Here is a 20,194-nt window from a genome sequence, read left to right as displayed (position 1 = left end):
AGTTTTCCTCTATGTTCTACTTTACTTGGATCCCACAGATGCAAAACAACTATTTTCATATTTAATTTTTATAAAATTTTTCCTTTGAAACTTTGATCAGTGAATATTTAGCAGTATTAGATTAAATCCCACATAGTTGGGGTTTTTCCAGGTACCTTTCTTATACTGGTTTCTCATTTCATTTCTTTGTAGCCCAAGAATGTACATTTTTGAGTTTTATTTGTGAATTTCGTTTGTCATGGCCTAGAATTTGATATATTTTGTATGTTTTATAAATGCACTTAAAAAGTGTATGTTTCCTGCTGTTAGGCAGGAATGGATTTGATGATGAATGGAGGGAACAGAAATGCCCACTGAACTGAGAAGCATGAAAAATTGTCAGTGGACAAGTTTATATAGGGTAATTTAGAAGGTGGTCCCTGGATCAGATTGAGTAATGATCCGAAACAGTTGCAGCTGCAGGCTGCACCCATGAGGAGATACTGGTACAGCTTTATAGTAAATCTAGAGGGTGGGACTGTGAACTTGGAAACAGGATGTTCATTCCCAGATTCCAGTATTTATAAATGGATAACTAACCTGTGTGTCAACAAAAGAGTCTGAAATAGAGTACTTGCATACAATTACAAAAATTACAAAATGATCTTTGTTCGTTTCCAAGGCAAACCATTCAATGTCATGGTAATCCAAGTCTATGTCCCGACCAATAATGATGAAGAAGCTGGAGTTCAACAGTTCTATGAAGACCTATAGGACTTTTAGAATTAACACCCAAAACAGAGGTCCTTTTCATTATAGGGGACTGGAATGCAAAAGTAGGAAGTCAAAAAACACCTGGAGTAACAGGCAAATTTGGCCATGGAGTACAGAATGAAACAGGGCAAAGGCTAATAGAGTTTTGCCAAGGGAACACTCTGGTCATAGCAAACACTCCCTTCCAACGACACAAGAGAAGACTCTTACACATGGACATCACCAGATGGTCAGTACTGAAATAAGATTGATTATATTCTTTGCAGGCAAAGATGGAGAAGCTCTATACAGTCAGTAAAGACAGGACTCGGTGGTGGCTGTGGCTCAGATCGTGAATTCCTTATTGCCAAATTCAGGTTTAAATTGAAGAAAGTAGGGGAAACTGCTGGACCATTCAGTTATGACGTAAACCAAATCCCTGGTGATGATACAGCTGGTTTTAGAAAAGGCAGAGGAACCAGAGCTCAAATTGACAACATCTGCTAGGTCATTGAAAAAGCAAGAGAGTTCCTGAAAAACATCTGTTTCTGCTTTATTGGACTGTGCCAAAGCCTTTGTGTGGATCACAGTAAAGTGTAGAAAATTCTGAAAGACTTAGGAATACCAGACCACCAGACCTGCCTCTTGAGAAATCTTTTGGCTGGTCAGGAAGCAACAGTTAGAACTGGACTTGGAAAAACAGACTGGTTCCACACAGGAAAAGGAGTATGTCAAGGCTGTATATTGTCAGCCAGGTTATTTAACTTATATGCAGAGTACATCATGAGAAACACTGGGCTGGATGAAGCACAAGCTGGAATCAAGATTACCAGGAGAAATATCAATAACCTCAGATACGCAGATGGCACCATGTTTATGGCAGAAAGCGAAGAACTAAAGGGCCTCTTGATGAAAGTGAAAGAGGAGGGTGGAAAAGTTGGCTTAAAGCTCAACATTCAGAAAACTTAAGATCATGGCATCTGGTCCCATCATTTCATGGCAAATAGATGGGGAAACAGTGGCAGTCGTTATTTTTTATGGCTCCAAAATCACTGCAGATGGTGACTGCAGCCATGAGAGTAAAAGACGCTTTACTCCTTGGAAGGAAAGTTATGACCAAGCTAGACAGTATATCAAAAAGCAGAGGCATTATTTGCCAACAGAGGTCTGTCTAGTCAAGGATGTGGTTTTTCCAGTCATGAATGGATGTGATACTTGGACCATGAAGAAAGCTAAGGGCCAAATAATTGATGATTTTAAACTGTGGTATTGGTAGAAGACTCTTGAGAGTCCCTTGGACTGCAAGGAGATCCAACCAGTCCATCTAAAGGAGCTCAGTCCTGGGTGTTCACTGGAAGGACTGATGTTGAAGCTGAAACTCCAGTACTTTGGCCACCTGATGTGAAGAACTGACTCATTGGAAAAGACCCCGATGGTTGTGAAAGATTGAAGGTAGGAGAAGAAGGGGACAACAGAGGATGAGATGGTTGGATGGCATCGTCGACTCAATTGACATAAGTTGGGAACTTCGGCATTTGGTAATGGACAAGGAGGCCTGGCGTGCTGCAATCCATGGGGTCACAAAGAGTTGGGCGTGACTGAACGACTGAACTAACCTGGTGTGTGCTGGGGATATATCAGCAAAGGTCTTCATTGTAAGAGCCTTTGTAAGCAATATGTATTAAGCATCTGACAACAGAGAAGTGATTTACTGAATGGTATAGTCCTGGGGTTGAGCAGAAAGACAGGAGGTGACCTATAGCCCACAGATCTTATCACTTAATGCTAACAGCCTAAATAAATAATTCTTTACCTGTCAAGTCAAAGTTGAGTGAGAATTCTACACTCAGATCTATATTCTTACAGATGTTTTACCTACTTGCTTATCACTTTTTGTGAGATGTCTTGAAGTCTCTTTTTCTAATTGCATATTTCTCCCTCTCTTAAGACACAGGGAACTTTCTAAAAATAGCTTTATTGAAATTGATTCAATATATGATTCACCCACTTAAGTTACACAAAACGTGGTATTTTAGTATATTCACATCTATGTGAACAGTCACCACAACCATACTTTGGTTTTCTATTCTTAGTATGAAAACGTGTTTCATAAAAATGAAAGCAAGAAATACACACAAGTGTCACTGTCTTTTCCAAAAGTGTCATACTTTTTAAAGAGCTCTTAATGGCAGAAACTCTTAACTTTCATCACTCAGGATAAGTTAGTATTAAATTATGCTGCTGAAACTGACTGTTTAATGGGATGATAAGTACCATCTTCTGGTCCACTAGTGACAAGCTGATGCAACAACTGAGACTATGAGTTTAGAAACTAATAGCCATTTGCAGTGTTTTTTAATGTCTGCTGATTCTAATTCACTTTTATTATTTTTACAATATTTTTACACAGGAATCCCCAGCCTATAGGAGATTGTGAACATATGCATACCTATGGCTGATTCATACTGATTTTTAATAGAGACCTTAGAATGCAAAGAGATCCAACCAGTCCATCCTAAAGGAGATTAACTCCTGGTTGTTCATTGGATGGACTGATGTTGAAGCTGAAACTCCAGTACTTTGGCCACCTGATGCCAAGAGCTGCCTCATTGGAAAAGACTCTGATGCTGGGAAAGACTGAGGGCAGGAGAAGGGGATGACAGAGAATGCGATGGTTGGATGGCATCACTGACTCAACGTGGGTTTGGGTGGACTCTGGGAGTTGGTGACGGACAGGGAGGCCTGGCATGCTGCAATGGGGTCACAGAGTCAGACATGACCCACCGACTGAACTGAACAAAAAATTGTAAAGCATTTATCCTTCAATTAAAAAATAGATCAATTAAATTGAAAGTGACTCTTAGCACCATGTCTGAGTAACAGTGATACGGATAACAGTTTCTGGCTTCAAGTGGTATCATTTGGTATGAATAGTACACTGAAAACATAGCAGTGTCCTTACTCCAAATTTAAAAATACACCAAAATAATTTACTTAGAGAAGGAACAAAAATTGAAAATAATCAAGTACTTAGATCCAACAGCAAAACAAGAACAAAAAGTGGGATTTATCAAACTTTCTGTATTTTAACAGCAGGATCCTGAAAAGAGAAAACTCTACCTCATGTATTGTTAGAATTTTGTTTCCTGATGACAGATGGCTTAGGGATTAGGAAATATGATTTAGCTGCAGAGGCATGTATCCAACTATAGTTTTGTTAGGATTATAGATAGCATTCTGGAGACAAAACTTGTTGGACAATTAGTTATATATAAACAAGTCAAGTGGGTCTTAGGAAACATTCAGTTCAGTTCAGTCGCTTAGTCATGAACCGTGGCACACTAGGCCTCCCTGTCCATTACCAACTCCCCGAGTCCACCCAAGCCCATGTCCACTGTGTCGGTGATACCATCCAACCATCTCATCCTCTGTCATCCCCTTCTCCTCCTGCCCTCACTCTTTCCCAGCATCAGGGTCTCCTCCAATGAGTCAGCTCTCCGCATTAGACAGTTAGCTCTCCGAAGTATTGGAGTTTCAGCTTCAACATCAATCCCTCCAATGAACACCCAGGACTAATTTCCTTTAGGATTGACTGGTTGGATCTCCTTGCAGTCCAAGGGGCTCTCAAGAGTCTTCTCCAACACCACAGGTCAAAAGCATCAATTCTGTGCTTAGCTTTCTTTATAGTCCAACTCTCCCATCCATACATGACCACTGGAAAAACCATAGCCTTGAACAGATGGACCTTTGTTGGCAAAGTACTGTCTCTGCTTTTTAATATGCTGTCTAGCTTGGTCATAAGTTTCCTTCCAAGGAGCAAGTGTCTTTTGATTTCATGGCTGCAATCACCATCCGCAGTGATTTTGCAGCCCAGAGAAATAAAGTCAGCCACTGTTTCCCCATCTGTTTGCGATGAAGTGATGGGACCAGGTGTCATGATAACAAAGTGGTTGTGGTGGTATTCTCAGGGGCTGTTTAAAAATCCTAAATGGTGATGCTCTTCATGTGCTAGACTCAATAGGTCAGCAAATTTGGATAACTCAGCATGGCCACAGGGCTAGAAAATATCAGTTTTTACTTTAATCACAAAGAATGGCAGTGCCAGAGAATGTTCAAACTACTGCACAGTTGCCTTCATTTCACATGCTAACAAGGTTATGCTTAAAATCCTCCAAGCTAGCCTTCAGCAGTACATGAACTGAGAAATTCCAGATACACAGCTGGGTTTAGAAAAGGCAGAGGAAGCAGAGATCACGTTGCCAACCTTCTTGAATCATAGAGAAAGCAAGAGAATTCCAGAAAACTCCTTCATTGACTAGTATAGTGAACTTTGACTGTACGGATCACAACAAGCAAATTTTTAAAGAGATGGAAATACAAGACCATCTTACCTGTCTCCTGAGAAACCTGTATACAGGTCAAGAGGCAACAGTTAAATCCAGATGTGGAACAATGGACTGGCTTAGAATTGAGAAAGGCATATGTCAAGGCTGTATATTGTCTTTCTGCCTATTTATATACAAAGTAAATCATGCAAAATGCTGGATGGTTGAATCACAAGCTAGAATCAAGATTGCCAAGAGAAATAACCTCAGATATGCAGATGATACCACTCTGATGGCAGAAAGTGAAGAGGAACTAAAGTGTCTTGATGAAGAGTGAAAAAGTTGGCCTAAAACTCAGCATTCAAAATATGAAGATCATGGTATAATGTTCTCATCACTTCATGGCAAATAGTTCAGGATAAATTGAAAATGGTAACAGATTTTCTTTTCTTGGGCTCCAGAATCCCTGAAGATGGTGATTGCAGTTGTGAAAAGACTTGATCCTTGGGAGGAAATGTATGACAAACCAGGGCAACATATTAAAAAGCAAAGACATCCTTTTGCAAACAATGGTCCATATAAGTCAAATCTATTGGTTTTACAGTAGTCATGTATGCATGGATGTGAGAGCTGGACCATAAACAAGGTTGAGTGTCAAAGAATTGGTGTTTTCAAATTGTGGTGGTGGAGTCAACTCTTGAGAGTCCCTGGAACAGCAAGGAGATCAAACCATATAAATCCTAAAGGAAATCATCTCTGAGTAAAGCATCATTTGGAAGACTGATACTAAAGCTCTGATACTTCAGCCACCTGATGTGAAGAGCCAACTTGGAAGAAAACCAGATGGCTGGGAAAGATTGAAAACAAAAGGAGCAGGCAGCAGAAGATGAGATGGTTAGATACCATCGCTGAATTAATGGACATGAATTTGAGCAAACAGGGAGATGGAGGGCAGAAGAATCTGGCAGACTAAGTTACAAAGAGTCCAAGTGACTAAACAACAAAAGATAAACACAAAAAAGAATGAAAAGAAGATATAAAACATTCCTAAAGCAGGCTAACAGGAAAAATAAGGAGACTAAACATTTTAAAATGACATAGAAAATTAACTGTCTTCATCACTGGCTGGTAAATGTGTAATTCATAAAGAATGATAGTCATAAAATAGAAAATGGTAGATTTGATAAAGATTCAAAAGGGTGTTTATAACTAGTTTTTAGTGAACTGTAATTGTTTTTGCAATAGCGATATCAAAGATTAATGCCACAAATCACCATAGTAGATGTAATAACTAAAAAATCTGAAATATTCAGGAATTATCAAGATTTGATACAGAGACATGAAATGAGCAAACACTATTTCAAAAATGATGCTGATAGTCTTGCTCAATGCAAAGGTGCCACAAACCTTTAATTTGCAAAAACCTCAATATGTGCAAAGAGCAATATAACATATTGCTTTTACATATTGTGTAATCTGTTAGATGCCTTCAGAAGTATGAGGTGAAATAAAAAACTTTGCAAAATAGTTTACTCCTTGAAATACACTGCATTATGGTCCTTTACACTAATTCAGCACTCTATATTTGTGATTTTTTACTTTGTTATTCATTAATAGAATCTGATAAGAGCTTTTGAGAAATAAACCAAGGCTCAGGTTCCACCCAGTTAAAATTAGATTCTCTGAAAATGGAATGTGGACATTGATTGTGAAATGAAGTGATTCTGATTTCAATTTGAAGAACTGTGTTAGATCAAGTAGAAGACAAGTGACTATAGGATGTCATGGTTCACTTTAGAGGTAAGGAAATTTCCAGGGCACACTACTAAGTTTTAAACTTGGGAAGAAACGGGTGGGTTTGATTTCCATAAAACGAAGAAGATGGATAGGACATACATAGCAACAGTGGTGTAATGTTTACAATATGTAAAATTACTGCAAATAACACAAGTGATAAAAAAGGACACAATTTATGTTAGTGTAATTTCTGGAAGAATAAAGCTGTGTAGCTAATGAAAATTAAATTACCAAATTAAAATAATGTTGTCATCTCATTACAATTTTAGCTTGACATTAAAATTATTTTAAAACATGAGCACGTTAAGAGTTGGCCAGTGGTTAAGATTTTGAGTGTTCACTGCCCTGTCTTGGGTTCAGTCACTGACCAGGGAACTGATATCCTGGAATCTATGAATCTTGGCTGAAAACAAAAAAAGATTGGCCAAGGGAACAAGGGAGGAATAAATTAGGAATTTGAAATTAACAAATACAGTCTACTAAATATAAAGTAAACAAGCATTTATAGCACACAGAACTCTAGTGTGTAAAAATACAATGGAAAGAATGGAAAAAAGAAACTATGTAAGTGAATGTGTATATGTATATTTAAAACTGATTGCCTTTGCTAGATACTTGAAACATTGAAAATCAACTATATTTCAGTTTCAAAATTAAAAAAAAAAAAAAAGGATCAGGAAGTTCAGTGGCAATTCAGTAGTTAAGACTCCACAGTTCAGCTGCAGGGGATACAGTTTCCAGCCTTGGTCAAGGAACTGGGATCCCATGTGCTGTGTGGCGCAGCCAAGAAAGAAAATAATAATTTTTTGGTTGGGGATAAATAAAACATCGTCTGTCCTTTCAGATTGCCTGCCATCTGGTTTTTGTGAATTAGTCGTTATGAATGATCATACCTCATGCTTTGGGTTTCTTTAAACCATGTATTTACTGGTAAATTTAAATTGGTAATTTAATCTACAGAGTTGATCATATTCAACTTTGATCTGTGGTGAGGTCATGAAGAACACACTATAGGTAGGAGGCAAATATCTAACTCCCTCATATTTTAGCATTAACTGTTGTTTAGATTAAGGTTGTATGTCTATTTCTTTTTAATAATTTAGTTTTGGTTGTGTTGAGTCTTCGTTGCTGTGCATAGGTTTTCCTCTAGTTATAGCGCCATGGGGCTGTGCCCTAGTTGCAGTGTGCAGTCTTCTCACTGTGATGGTTTCTGTTCTGGAGCACAGGCTTTAGGCGCACGAGGTTCAGTAGTATAACACATGGTCTCAGTAGTTGTGGCTTCCCAGCTCTAGAGCACAGGCTCAGTAGTTGTGGCACATGGGCTTAGTTGCCTCCAGACATGTGGGACCTTCCCAGATCAGGGATTGAACCCATATCCCCTGGATTGCAGGCAGATTCTTTACCATTGAGCAACCAGGGAAGCCCTCTACTTCTGTTAATAATTTATTAATTAGAATCCCTTTATAAAGAGAAATTTCCTTTTTCTCTTACACACAGGAACAGTGTGTAATCAGGCACTTTGCAAACATGTTCTCTAGTACTTTACAAATTTGATTATTTTTTGAAATGTCACCATAACATCATAAATCTGGACATCTATGATGTATTTGACTCTTGCAGTTAATGTTACTTTGATACAGATTTCCTAGCTTTAGGAAATGGAAGCCTATTACTATGGGGTTGTGACATGTTAAACATGTTAAACATTACAAGCTTTTAACACTTCATTCTCTTCATGGTGAAAGATGTCCTAATCAGGAAATTGTCATTTCTTTAAGGAAATGTTTGCATTTTGGGGAAATACATAAAATCTCAGACTGAGTACCAGCAGTGTTTATTGCTACTGATTATTTTTTCTAGGCTTCCTATATTTATTTTTACCTAGTAATGCTAGTGTGACTTGCAACCATAAAGTATAATTCAGTTGGTGGTGATTTTCAGAAATTATTTAAATGTCTTATTTGACAAGTGAAACAAAATTGAAAACACATCATTAGTCATTTTAAATTTTATTTGCAGATTAAAGTGTATACTTTTTTATGGAAGCAGATTACAACATGCAACTTGCTGATTATTCAAGATAAATGATAAATTTTCAAGTGTGACAAGGCATGCTAAGTGTGATGGTTAAATGTGTCAGCTTGGCTAATACCTTGATGATTGGTTCATCATTATTTGTTTCTGTGAGTGTTTTTTGTTTTTTGAAGTTTACATTTTTAGGAAACCCATAATGTACACGGGCCTCTATCAGTCAGAGGCCTGATGATGAAAAGGCTGCTTCCAACTCAAACCACGGCATCAACTTTTCCTTTGGTCTTGAACCTGGTGGCCTGCAATCAGATTTTGGACTTCTACAGCTCCATAATCTCCTGAGGGAATTTCTTAAAATAAATCTTTCTCTGTCTCAGTTTAGCTAAATTGCATTTTATTGTTTTGTGGAGATGGAAATTGTGACTGGTAAATTTGAACATTTTGGTTAAAAGATTTCTCAATAATGAAGTGTATAGCTATGGTTCTTTAGAATGTAGCAGATGCTTTAAAAGCTCATCGGGGTCTTAAGTTTACTAAAGGTCTTTTGTATTATATGAACAGTTTCACAGCCGTGCTATTTATACTTCATTTTGTCATAAATATACTGTTTTAAATGTGTATTAAATGTGTATTTAATGTGTGTATATATGTATTTCTGGTAAAATGATTTTTTATATGCCGATACTTCTTTACTTCCATAAGTATATTCGAAATACAAATTAGTTTGCATTTTTGAAAAGCTAATGTAATAAAAGTTGACTTCCCTAGTTATACTCATCTATAGAATAACCTTTCTTAAATTCTAACAAAGGTTCATGTAACAAATATAGGTCATTTACTAATATCATATCAGAAATTAACTATCTTTTAGTGCATGAAATGTAGTGTCAAAGGCTAGTTTTTAAAATATCACTGTCCAAACTACCTCTTACCTTTGCAATTAGAAGACATCTTTTTCTTTTTCCTATATGGCCACTCTCTTCTTAAGTGCTTTATACTAATGGTCATACTAGTTGTTTTTGTAATCATGGGGTTTCCCTGTTGGCTCAGTGGTAAGGAATTTATCTGCCTGCTCTGGGCAATGGGGGAGACCTGGGTTTGATCCCTGAGTAGGGAGGATCACTTGGCGAAGGGGATACTCCAGTGTTCTTGCCTGGGAAATCCCTTGGACAGAGGAGGCTGGGAGACTGCCTTCCACGGGGTCAGAGAGACACAACTGAGTGACTAACACTTCAGAGATCTAACAAGAATGCTGACATCTTTTTGTGTTCTGATTATGGTGCTACAGTTGAAAATATGTCAGGTCTCATTGTTACCTTAATACTAAAGGAGCTCTTTGGAAATATTTAAACACTGGTTGTTATTATTTTGAAAGTATGTTAGTTACCAGTGTTAATTATGTTAATTGTTTGAAGTTATGCTAGTTTCTTTCACTTGAAAATATTTTTTCTCCTTTCTGTGAAAATATATCAGTGTTTTGTAGTTTTCTAGAAACAAACATATGTTGTCTTTTGTTATTTCTAGAACAAAATTTACTCACTTGGAAAATACAAAAACAGAATAAGCTGTGGCTTTGAAAATTATCATCCAGAAATTTTCCCAGAGATGATTTTTGATGTACTTTTTTAATAAAGCATTTCATGATTTTAAGGTATATGAGGGCAGGACAACTTGCATTCTGGGAGTTTTGATAATATGTTTTTTAGGCTGCTACACTTTAAAGACATTTCTCCACTATTTTGTTGATTTTCCACCCTCGAATTGTTGATTATATTTTCATCATTTAGGTCCATACTGAGAAAGTATACAGCATATTGTATTCCACAATAATGTGCTGTAAGATCCCGCTATTTGCCTTTTTACTAATAACGTTCGAAGCTTGGATTCAAAGTTTAGTGTGGAAAATAACATTTAAAACACAAATAAAAACACAAAATACACGGTCTTGGAGCTGATAAATGCTTATTATAATAGATTTTACAGTGACTTGTCTTAACGTTTATGCTGTTCAACATTTACCTGTTTATGCTGTTTTCTTAAAAAACAGCGAATTACGATGTGTCTATTTAAGAATATTTAAATTTTATCAAAGGACTTAACTTCAGCAGGCTTACAAATTTTCAAACACAAGGTACATACGTAGACAATGACACATTAAAAATTGTTAACTGAAACGTGCAGAATCACTGAAAGTTTAATTCTTTTCTACATGACATTCAAGTCATTTAGGTTCTATATGATTTTATAAAGAGGAAATGGTTTGATAGTTCTAGAATAAGCCCCGTTCTCTTGCCCACACCCAGACTGGCATGCCTATTTTCATATTATTACAATGTTTTCTTTTCAAGCAAAGATAGGATATAGCATGGGTTACTAAACTTTCTTCTCTAGCTACAAGATAACACAATTTACTTCAGGCAGGGGTTTGACAACTCCAGACACCTAAGCAGGCAGCTGGGCCAGGCCCCGCGCTGGGACGCGATACGTCTCTGGGTAGAACCAGATCGGGCCAGGTGTGAATCGCCTGTCTTTCCGCGGGGTCGATGAACCGCGGCCCTGCGTCGGCTTTACGATCTGAGCTGCGGCGGCGGGCGGGAGCGCGGAGGAGGAGAAAATAAGAACGTTGTTATACGGTATGCCTCAGACCCTGCCGCGAGGCCACGGGGCTCTCGGGTTGCGGGACCCGAGTGGCTTCGACACGAGACGCCAGAGGACCAACTTGGTTGAGACAGAGGGGTCTATCTACCCTTCCGCATTTTCCTGTGTCTCTCTCCCGGGCGGTGACGTGACGTGCTGACGGCGGGCCTTTGCCGGGGAGCTGGGCCGCTTTTTGTCAGCTCCGAACTCGGCCCCTCCTCCCTTCCTCCGCCCGCCCCGCCAGTAGGAGCCCGGCCCAGTGCTCCAGAGAAAGGAGGCCTGCATCACCCGCCACCGTCACCCACCGCCCGCACCCGTGTCTGGTGAGTCTGGGGCGCGGCTAAGGCCGCGGGGCCTAGTCCGAGTGGGAGGCCTGGTCTTGGCCTAGGTGGCGGCACGCCTGACGCCCTTCAGTGCTAGGCTGAGGGGTGTCGTTTTCGGCGCCGAGTAGGCCCCAAGGAGGCTGCAGTTACGCCAGGGGAGGAGCGCGGCGGCGGAGGCGCGCTCTGCAAACGGGCGGGAGTTGGGTAAGAGTTGCCCAGTGCCCAGGGATACAGCTGAAGGACTCTAGGTCGGCGCCGAGTTCTCCCAGGGCACCGCGCGGGAGCTAGCCTAGCAAGGAGGCGATGGTTGCCAGCGTGAGGTGAACGCCGCAGGCCAGCCGGTCTGATTTTCGCTATGTAAATATCAACAAGGGGGGCAGAGGGGGACAAGATGGTGGCAAATTTACGCCTGTTGAAGGGGTGGTTGAGGGGGTGCAGGGAAGGGGAGCCGCCATTTTGAATGCGGCCTCCGAGGAGAAAATTCCGTTACAGCCCATGAGGGGGGGTTGGAGAGCCGGCGGTGGCGGTCCGGCTCCCACTTCGACTCCGGTTTCGGGTCCCAGAGGCTTGGCACGGCGGCGTTTGCGCGCGGAAGGGGCGTGCTCGCTCCCGGAAGCGGCTATTCTCGTCGCCATGATGGACGCTCGGGCTCTAGGCCCTCGGCAGTAGCGCCACCTCCCTGCGTTGTTTGCCGTAGCTCGTTGACTGGCTGACTGCTTCAGCTGTTTTTTGACTGAACCGCCAGTAGCTCGAGCCTGCGACTTGCCGCCCTGGTTTGTAGTTCTCCGAGCGCAGTTAAACCCAATGGCCGTCCAGGCTCATGGTCTCACAAAGACAGTCTCAGAAATTTTGTTTTACTTAAGTACAGTAGTTTATGACTCTTGGGGGTGTCTACCATACGGTTTTCCAAAATTTGCCTCCCTTTTTCAGTAATAAAAATTAAATTTGATGGAGGGGAAAAAATGGCTCAGTACTCTTTTTTTATGTCACAAGATGCAAATTGCTGGAAAGCAAAATTTGAAGCCTTTTTTCCCCTTAACTGGTAAATTGCGTTTAAGCGATTTGTGTTGATTTTGTGCTATGTGTTAAACTTTGGAAATAGGATTTTCTTACTGAAGTACAATAAAATGTGATACAGTGTTTACGGGTTTTTGTAGTCTCCTGTTTAGAGTTCCCCTTATTTGAAAAGTTTTACAATAATAACTGCGTTGTTTTGTACTTTAGACTTAATGGTAGGCCGGTTTATTGGTAAAATGAAGCACATGTGAACTTGCTGTTAACTAAGTAAAGATTGACAAAGTTTCTAAAATAAGATGATGCTTGCTGGAGTTTCATAGGCATAGGAAGTCCTCATTTGCAACTTTAGAAAGGAGTTCCTGAAGTAAGAGGTTCTCTGTTTTCAAAACTACCTGCTGAAAATTTGTGGAACTTAATTAGGTGAGTTAGGAGTGGTAGAAGGGCAAATGTTAAGTATGAACTGTGTTCAGAAGACACCACAAATTACAGTTGGACCAGCGTGGATGGTGTAAGTCGGGGAGTACTGGAAATTGAGATTAGAAAAGGTAGATTCATTTTAAAGTTGCAAACTGATGGAACACCTATACTCTGCTTCATGTTCATTTAGCAGTTCTGAGTCTAATCATTGCAGAACTTTTAAAATTGAGACGTAATGAAAACTGGTAGGTTGATCAGTGTTTTCTTTTCGTTGGTAGAAAAATTACTGAGTATTGCTGCTTTTTTATTTCCTCTCTCCTTAGCATCTTCTCTTTTTAGTTCTAGCACCAATTAACGTTTGGCTTGGAAATAGGCTTCTGTAGGGAACAAAATTTTACCTAACAGTGGTTGAAAATTACAGGAATTGTTTGGTCAGTTTAAAAACAAGAGTAATTCCTAAGAGCGCAATGAATGACCATCATATAGCCTTGTGCAGATTTTCTATCCACTGGTGAAAGCAACTCCCTTTATGAAAATAGTACTCTAAACTAAGCTTTAAGGCTCGTGTATTAATTTATTACTGTTCTAGATGCAGGTTTCAGAAAGCATGTTTTCTAGACTTGCAGCAATGGTGTTCATTCCATAAGAAGGATTACCACATTTATCATGAACCGTCACGTTTAAAAAATTTTAGAAGCTCAATTGAAGGAGACAGATGAGAAGCGTGAGAAGTTGCTAATATCCCCTAGCTGTTGAGGTGTGAAGGACAAACATAACTTGTAGAAGTAGTTGCTTTATATCTTGACAGCTGGGAAACAACTCTTAAGAAGATAGAACTGTATGTTGCACAGTACAGCAGCAGCAGATGTTCCAGTACAGCAACAATGGTTGTTCAAGATTAAGAGTATGTTAGACTAACATGTTTAATTAAGAAGACAGGTAAGTGTGTTACTTTAAAGCATTTCCATTAGAAACGATTAAATATAAAATGTTTTTTGCTTAAAGGGATGAACTTTGATTATAGGTAGAACACTTTATTAGCCAACTATTTGGATTTATGTATGCTTTTCAAATAGATGCAAATTTCCTTAAAAAAATTTTTTTGTGAATGCTTTCTCTGACCGTGTTTTAATTTATATGCTCACAATATCTTCTTTGCATTATTTGTGCTCATTGGCAGTAACAAACCTTTAAAAAATTTGTTTCAACCCAGTGTTTGAAATTTTGTTGAAATATTTAGGTGAGAAATGTAGATGTCATTTTATGTAAAAGTGTGTTCTCTACAACCTTATGCTTTTCCTCTATTTCTACGTAGATTTTCATACATTTTATTTTGTTGCAGAATATCTAGCCTAACATATTCTGCTGATTCATTTCTCCTTAAAATTTTCTTGGGTTCTCTAATCTTATACTTTCTTTTATTTTTTATCCCACATATTTCTGAATTCATTGTTTCCTACATTACAAAACTGTTCCATAGTATATTGGTGTGTCACATAAGTGTTTTGTGCTTCAGAAACTGTTTCTTGTTTGTCAGTTGTGGTTCTTTCCCAAACCTAAATGTGTACTCTCCCTTGAGATCAGTTCTCTCTTGTTTCCTCCAGTCATCCTCCCTGGCTTACTGTCCCTTATTATGCTTACACTCTTGCTTAAATTTCTCACCTAGCTTTTCTAGTTGCCTCTTGAACATCTCATTTGCCTTCTTGACCTGCTGTACTTAACCTAGCTACAATGAAATGTTATTTGACATCTGTTAGGTGCTCAGTATTGAGTTGGAAACCTGTTTCTCCATGGAATCCCTGAAACAACTCCTGCTTCTTGATTTCTGCTTGTGACTTCAGTTTTCCAGACCTTGCTTTCTTCTTTGTCACATAGAACGATATAGACATCTTTAATTTCCTGTTAAATCTATTATATTCTATCTCTGGTTCAAGTTTGTTTTCTTTGAACAGGTCCTACTTGTAACAGATACTCATCTTGTCTCCCTAGTAAAAGGATCTGGCACACTGACATTATTTTCAATAAATGTTATTTGAATGATTAAATGCAGAGATTTATATAAAGTTGAATAGCTTAGCAATTGAAATAAACTAGATTAATAGATATGTTGTGTTTTTGACAGGGGTATAAATAATAGGACATACTGTGTCCACTTCTTGAAGGCACTTAGTTCAAATGGGAGCCAGGAGTAAACTTCCCTCCCTGCTCCACTCTCCTACACTTCACCTGATAGGAATATAGTGAAAGTGAAAGTGTTACTGGTTAAGTTGTGGATGACTCTGCAACCCCTTGTATTGTAGAGCACCAGGCTGCTCTGTCCATGGGTTTTCCCAGGCATGAGTACTAGAAGGAGTTACCATGTCCTTCTGGGGCTTTTCCTGATGCTCAAGTTGAATCTCCATCTCCCGCTTTGGATGAGGACATTTTACTACTGTCTGAGCCACCAGGAAAGATGATAAGAAAAAAGGTAGTCCATTACTAGTGTTTTTCAGTGGTGGTGATGATTTAGTTGCTAAGGCATGCCTGACTCTTGACAACTCCATGGACTGTAGCCTGGCAGGCTCCTCTGTCCATGGGATTCTCCAAGCAAGACTACTGGAGTGGGTTGCAGTTTCCTGCTCCAGGGGATCTTCCTGACCCAGGGATCAAACCCTCGTCTCCGGCATTCCAGGTAGATTCTTTACTGGCTGAGCTTTGAGAGAAGCCCTATGTCAGTACATTTTATAAAATATTTATATATTTTAAAATAAGTCCTTTTAAAGGATTCAGTTAACTGTCTTCCTTAATCTCAGTTCTTTTTTTTTTTCCCCAGAAGCAGTTGATGTCCTTGGCATTGTATACCCAAAACGATCTCTGTGCTTTACGCTTACTGAAAATGTGTCCCATTAAATGTTTTATTTAGTATTTTTTCATTTAAGTCACACAGTCACATTTTGCTAGACACTTAATTTTACATAAGGATCTAGATTAGTGGTACGTGGAATGTGGTCTAGGAATCCCTGGGTATCTCTAATATTTTTTTAGGGTGTCGTGAGAGAAAAACTTACGTTTTTTCATAAAAATACTAATAACTTATTTAACTTCTTTACTCTCCTTCTCCTGTAACTGTAGTGTAGTAGTGTGGTAGGCCAATATGATCTGTTGTGTTTTGAAACAAATGAGGTAGTGGATAGGGGAATACAGCAGCCTCTCTTAAGCTGCGTAGATTTACAGGAAATCCAGTTTTTATGAAAATACTTTGGTGCAAATGTTATGTTAGCATTAGTAAGTTATAGATTAGTTTTAAATGAAGTGTTGTTTAAACTTTGCATTTAACAGAATATTGGTCATGTGGAACTGCTTTTTTAAAATGTATGTATATTTATTGGCTATTTGTCCTGTTCAGTGAATTGCTTATTTAAATTCGTGACCCATTGTTTTTCTTCCTCCAGTTTTATTATGCACTGTGTAAGTTTAAGGCAACAGAGTTTCATGTACTATGAAAAAATTATCACAGTAAGTTCATTGAATACCAGTCATCTCACAGATAATATAGTTAAATAAGTGGAAAAATTATGTTTTTACTTGTGATAATAACTGTTAGGATTTAGTCTCTTGAGAACTTTCATATGTAACATACAGCAGTTTTCAGTTACGTTTATCATGCTGTATGTTACATCCTTAGTACTTATTTATAAGTGGCAGTTTGTACTTTTTGACCGCCTTTGTCCGCTTGCCTCTCCCCCAGTCACTGCTTCTAGTAACCACAAATCTGATCTCTTTTTCTGTGAGTTTGTTATAATTGACCTGCAACAGTATGTTAGATCATTAATACACAATCTATAATGTTTCAACTTAATGTCTACATTTCAGTGTGATTATCACAGTAAGTCTTGTTACAGTCTTTTGCCACACAAAGATACTGCAGTTACTGACTGTTTCCCATACTGTATTATTCATGCTTATAATTCATTTATTTTGCCCCTGTAAATTATTACCTCTTAATCTCCCTCACCTGTTTGCTTCCTTTTTCCATCTTTCACCCATATAACTACTTGTTTCTTCTCTGTCACTGTTCTTTTTTTATGTTTGTTAATTTGTTTTTTTAGAGCCCACATATAAGAGAAATCACACAGTATTTGTGATGTTTTACTAATTCTGGTATCCTCTGTTTTACACATAGTCCCAAATGGAAGTAGTTAAATCTATTCTTTTATATGGCTGATGTGCTATATCTTAATCCATGCATCATTTTAATCCATTCATCTGATGGTACTCTTAGATTCCTTTTATATTTGGCTGATTTAAATACTCCTGCAGTGAGCGACTTCACTTTCACTTTTCACTTTCAAGCATTGGAGAAGGAAGTGGCAGCCCACTCCACTGTTCTTGCCCGGAGAATCTCAGGGATGGGGGAGCTTGGTGGGCTGCCGTCTATGGGGTCCCAGAGTCGGACACGATTAAAGTGACTTAGCAGGAGCAGCAGCAACAGTGAGCATAGGGATATATGTATCTCCTCTAATTAGTGTTTTATTTTAATAAATATTTAGGAGTGGAATTGCTGGGTCTTATGCAAATCTATTTTTCATTTTTTGAGGAATCTTCATTCTTTTCTTCATGGTGGCTGTACTAGTTTATGTTCCCACCAACAGTGCAAAAGTGTTCACTTTTCTCCACATCCTTGCCAACACTTACTTGTTGTCTTTTGGGTATTAGCCATTCTGATGCGTGTGCTATTTCATTTGATTTGATTTCATTTGATTTCATTTCCTCTAATAGTGATGTTGAACATCTTTTCATGTGTATGTTGACTGTCTGTATGTGTTCTTTGGAAAAATGTCTATTCAGATTTTCTGCGCATTTTTTGATTGAGTAGTTTGTGGGTTGGTTTTTTCCCTCCTTTTTTTGGTATGTGACTTTTTCTTTTTTTTCTTTTTTTTGCATTTTAGACATTAACTCCATATCAGGTGTATCGTTTGCAAATGTCTTCTTCCATTCAGCTAGGGACCTTTTCATTTTGTTGATAATTTTTCTTTGCTGTGCAGCAGCTTAATAGTGTAATGTCATTCCAGATTTGTTTTTTTTACTTCCCTTATGAGAGAAATATGTATATGAAATACTAATAGGGGTGCCAAAGTGCTTAATCCCTGTGCTTTCTTCTAGAATCTTTATGGTTTCAGGTCTTACCTTTAGATCTTTAAGAGTACCAAGGGTTTTTTTTGTGCATGATGTGAGACAGTAGTCCAGTTTGATTATTTTGGATGTAGTTGTGCAGTTTTCTCAACAGTTTTTATGAGAAGGCTCTCTTTTCCCAATTGTATTGTTCTTGCAGTTATAGATGAGTCATATAAACATAGGAAATTTCCTTGTATGTAACTGTTGTATTTAATTTGCTTGTTTATATTTACTTATTTGGCTGTGCCAGGACTTAGTTGCACCACCTGGTATCTTTTGTTGTGGCATGTGAACTCTTGGTTGTAGCATGTGGGATCTAGTTCCTTGACTGGGGATTGAATATGGGTTCTCTGTATTGGGAGCGTGGAGTCTCAACCACTGGACAATGAGGGAAGCCCCATGATTTTTGATACTATGTCTTTAACTTTTACCATTTTAATTTGTGGTGTTTTCCTCTTTAGGTTTATTCTTTATGGGATTCCCTGCATCTTTGACTTGGGTGACTGTTTTGTTTCCCACATTAGAAAAGTTATTAGCTCTTCAAATATGTTCTCTGCTCTTTCTCAGTCTCTTCTGAGACTCCATGTAATGTGAATATCAGTACACTTGAAGTTATCCAACACGAGTTATTCTTATTTGTTTTCATTCGTTTTTCTTTTTTCAGTTCAGCATCAGTGATTTGAACTAGTTTCTTCCAGCTCACTAATTTCTCTGTATCGTCTAATCTGCTGTTGATTCTTTCTACCATTGTTGTATTATTGTTTGGTCATTGTTTATATTTCCTGGCTGTTAAAAACTTGTGACTTCTCACTTTGTGCATCTGTTTTTCTCCTAAGTTGTTTAATCATCTTTGTGATCATTTCCTTGAGTCTTTATTGAGTAGATTGTCTGTTTCCAATTTATTTAGTTCCCCTTGAGGTTTTACTTCAACACACATGGTGATTTGGTTATGTTTCCTGACTTTGGATAAGTGGACTTTTTTAGGAGATACCCTATGGGTCCCAGCAGACCTGACTTCTCTCTGTTTACCAGGCTGTATGCTGTAGGCATGCTTCCACTGTGGGCTATATGAGTCCTTTTGTTATGCCAGGGTGACTGCTATGGGTCATCTGGTAGGAATGCTTGCCTCTGGTGTCGTTGCTTGCCAGGCTCTGCCTTATACAGAAACAGCTGGGTACTCAGAGATGTGTCTGGCTTAATAGGGACATTTGGCTGTGGAGTATTAGCAGGTCTTGGGGTTGGTGCTGGTCCAGTAGTGGGCAGAACTGAGTCCCTGGTCTCTGGTAGTAGAGCTTTAGGTATCCTAGAATTGGTGATGGCAGGCCCTGGTCTGGATGGCTGGCTGTGAAGTCCTTTGGGGTTCCCAGTCTGGGGTTTCATGGTAAGTGCCGATGCACTTGTATTTGGGGTCAGTTCCCAGGACAGCTGTAGGGTCAAGAACTTTATGGTAGCTGGTCTCCTGATTGTGGGGCTGTGTCCTCTCCTGGCTAGTTCCTTAGCATGGAACTTCCAAGTAATGGTGCTGCCAGACTGGTGGACAGGCCAGGTCCTGGTTCTAATAAGCTAGAAGGAGGATTTCAGAAAGATGCTTCTTGCCAGCACCACAACTGCATGGTAGAACAAAGCTCCCCAAAATGGGTTCCTCCAGTGACTATGTTTCCAGATTGAGCTCCCATTTGCCTCCTGCCTCTCTGGGGGAGTCTCCCAAAATTAGGTATCAGCAGGCTGTTCTGACCTAGGTGTCTTTCAAACCACTGCTTC

At 39.0% G+C, this 20,194-nt stretch overlaps 1 protein-coding gene across 7 annotated transcripts in view; it reads left to right on the top strand.

Moving 5' to 3' along the window:
• LOC122436475 (zinc finger Y-chromosomal protein) overlaps positions 1-20,194 on the top strand; it is an 82,363-nt gene that overhangs the window by 3,385 nt on the left and 58,784 nt on the right. Inside the window, exon 1 of one of the 7 annotated variants that reach the window (XM_043460268.1) lies at positions 11,358-11,845. The exons of 1 other annotated variant lie outside the window; for it this stretch is intronic. The gene's annotated coding sequence lies outside the window, so the exon portion shown is untranslated. 5 more of the 7 variants (XM_043460266.1, XM_043460261.1, XM_043460263.1 and 2 more) reach the window with 5 other exon arrangements.

This window comes from Cervus canadensis, chromosome Y, assembly GCF_019320065.1.
Source record: "Cervus canadensis isolate Bull #8, Minnesota chromosome Y, ASM1932006v1, whole genome shotgun sequence".
Classification (NCBI taxonomy): domain Eukaryota; kingdom Metazoa; phylum Chordata; class Mammalia; order Artiodactyla; family Cervidae; genus Cervus; species Cervus canadensis.
This window is presented reverse-complemented; position numbering and strand designations above follow the sequence as displayed.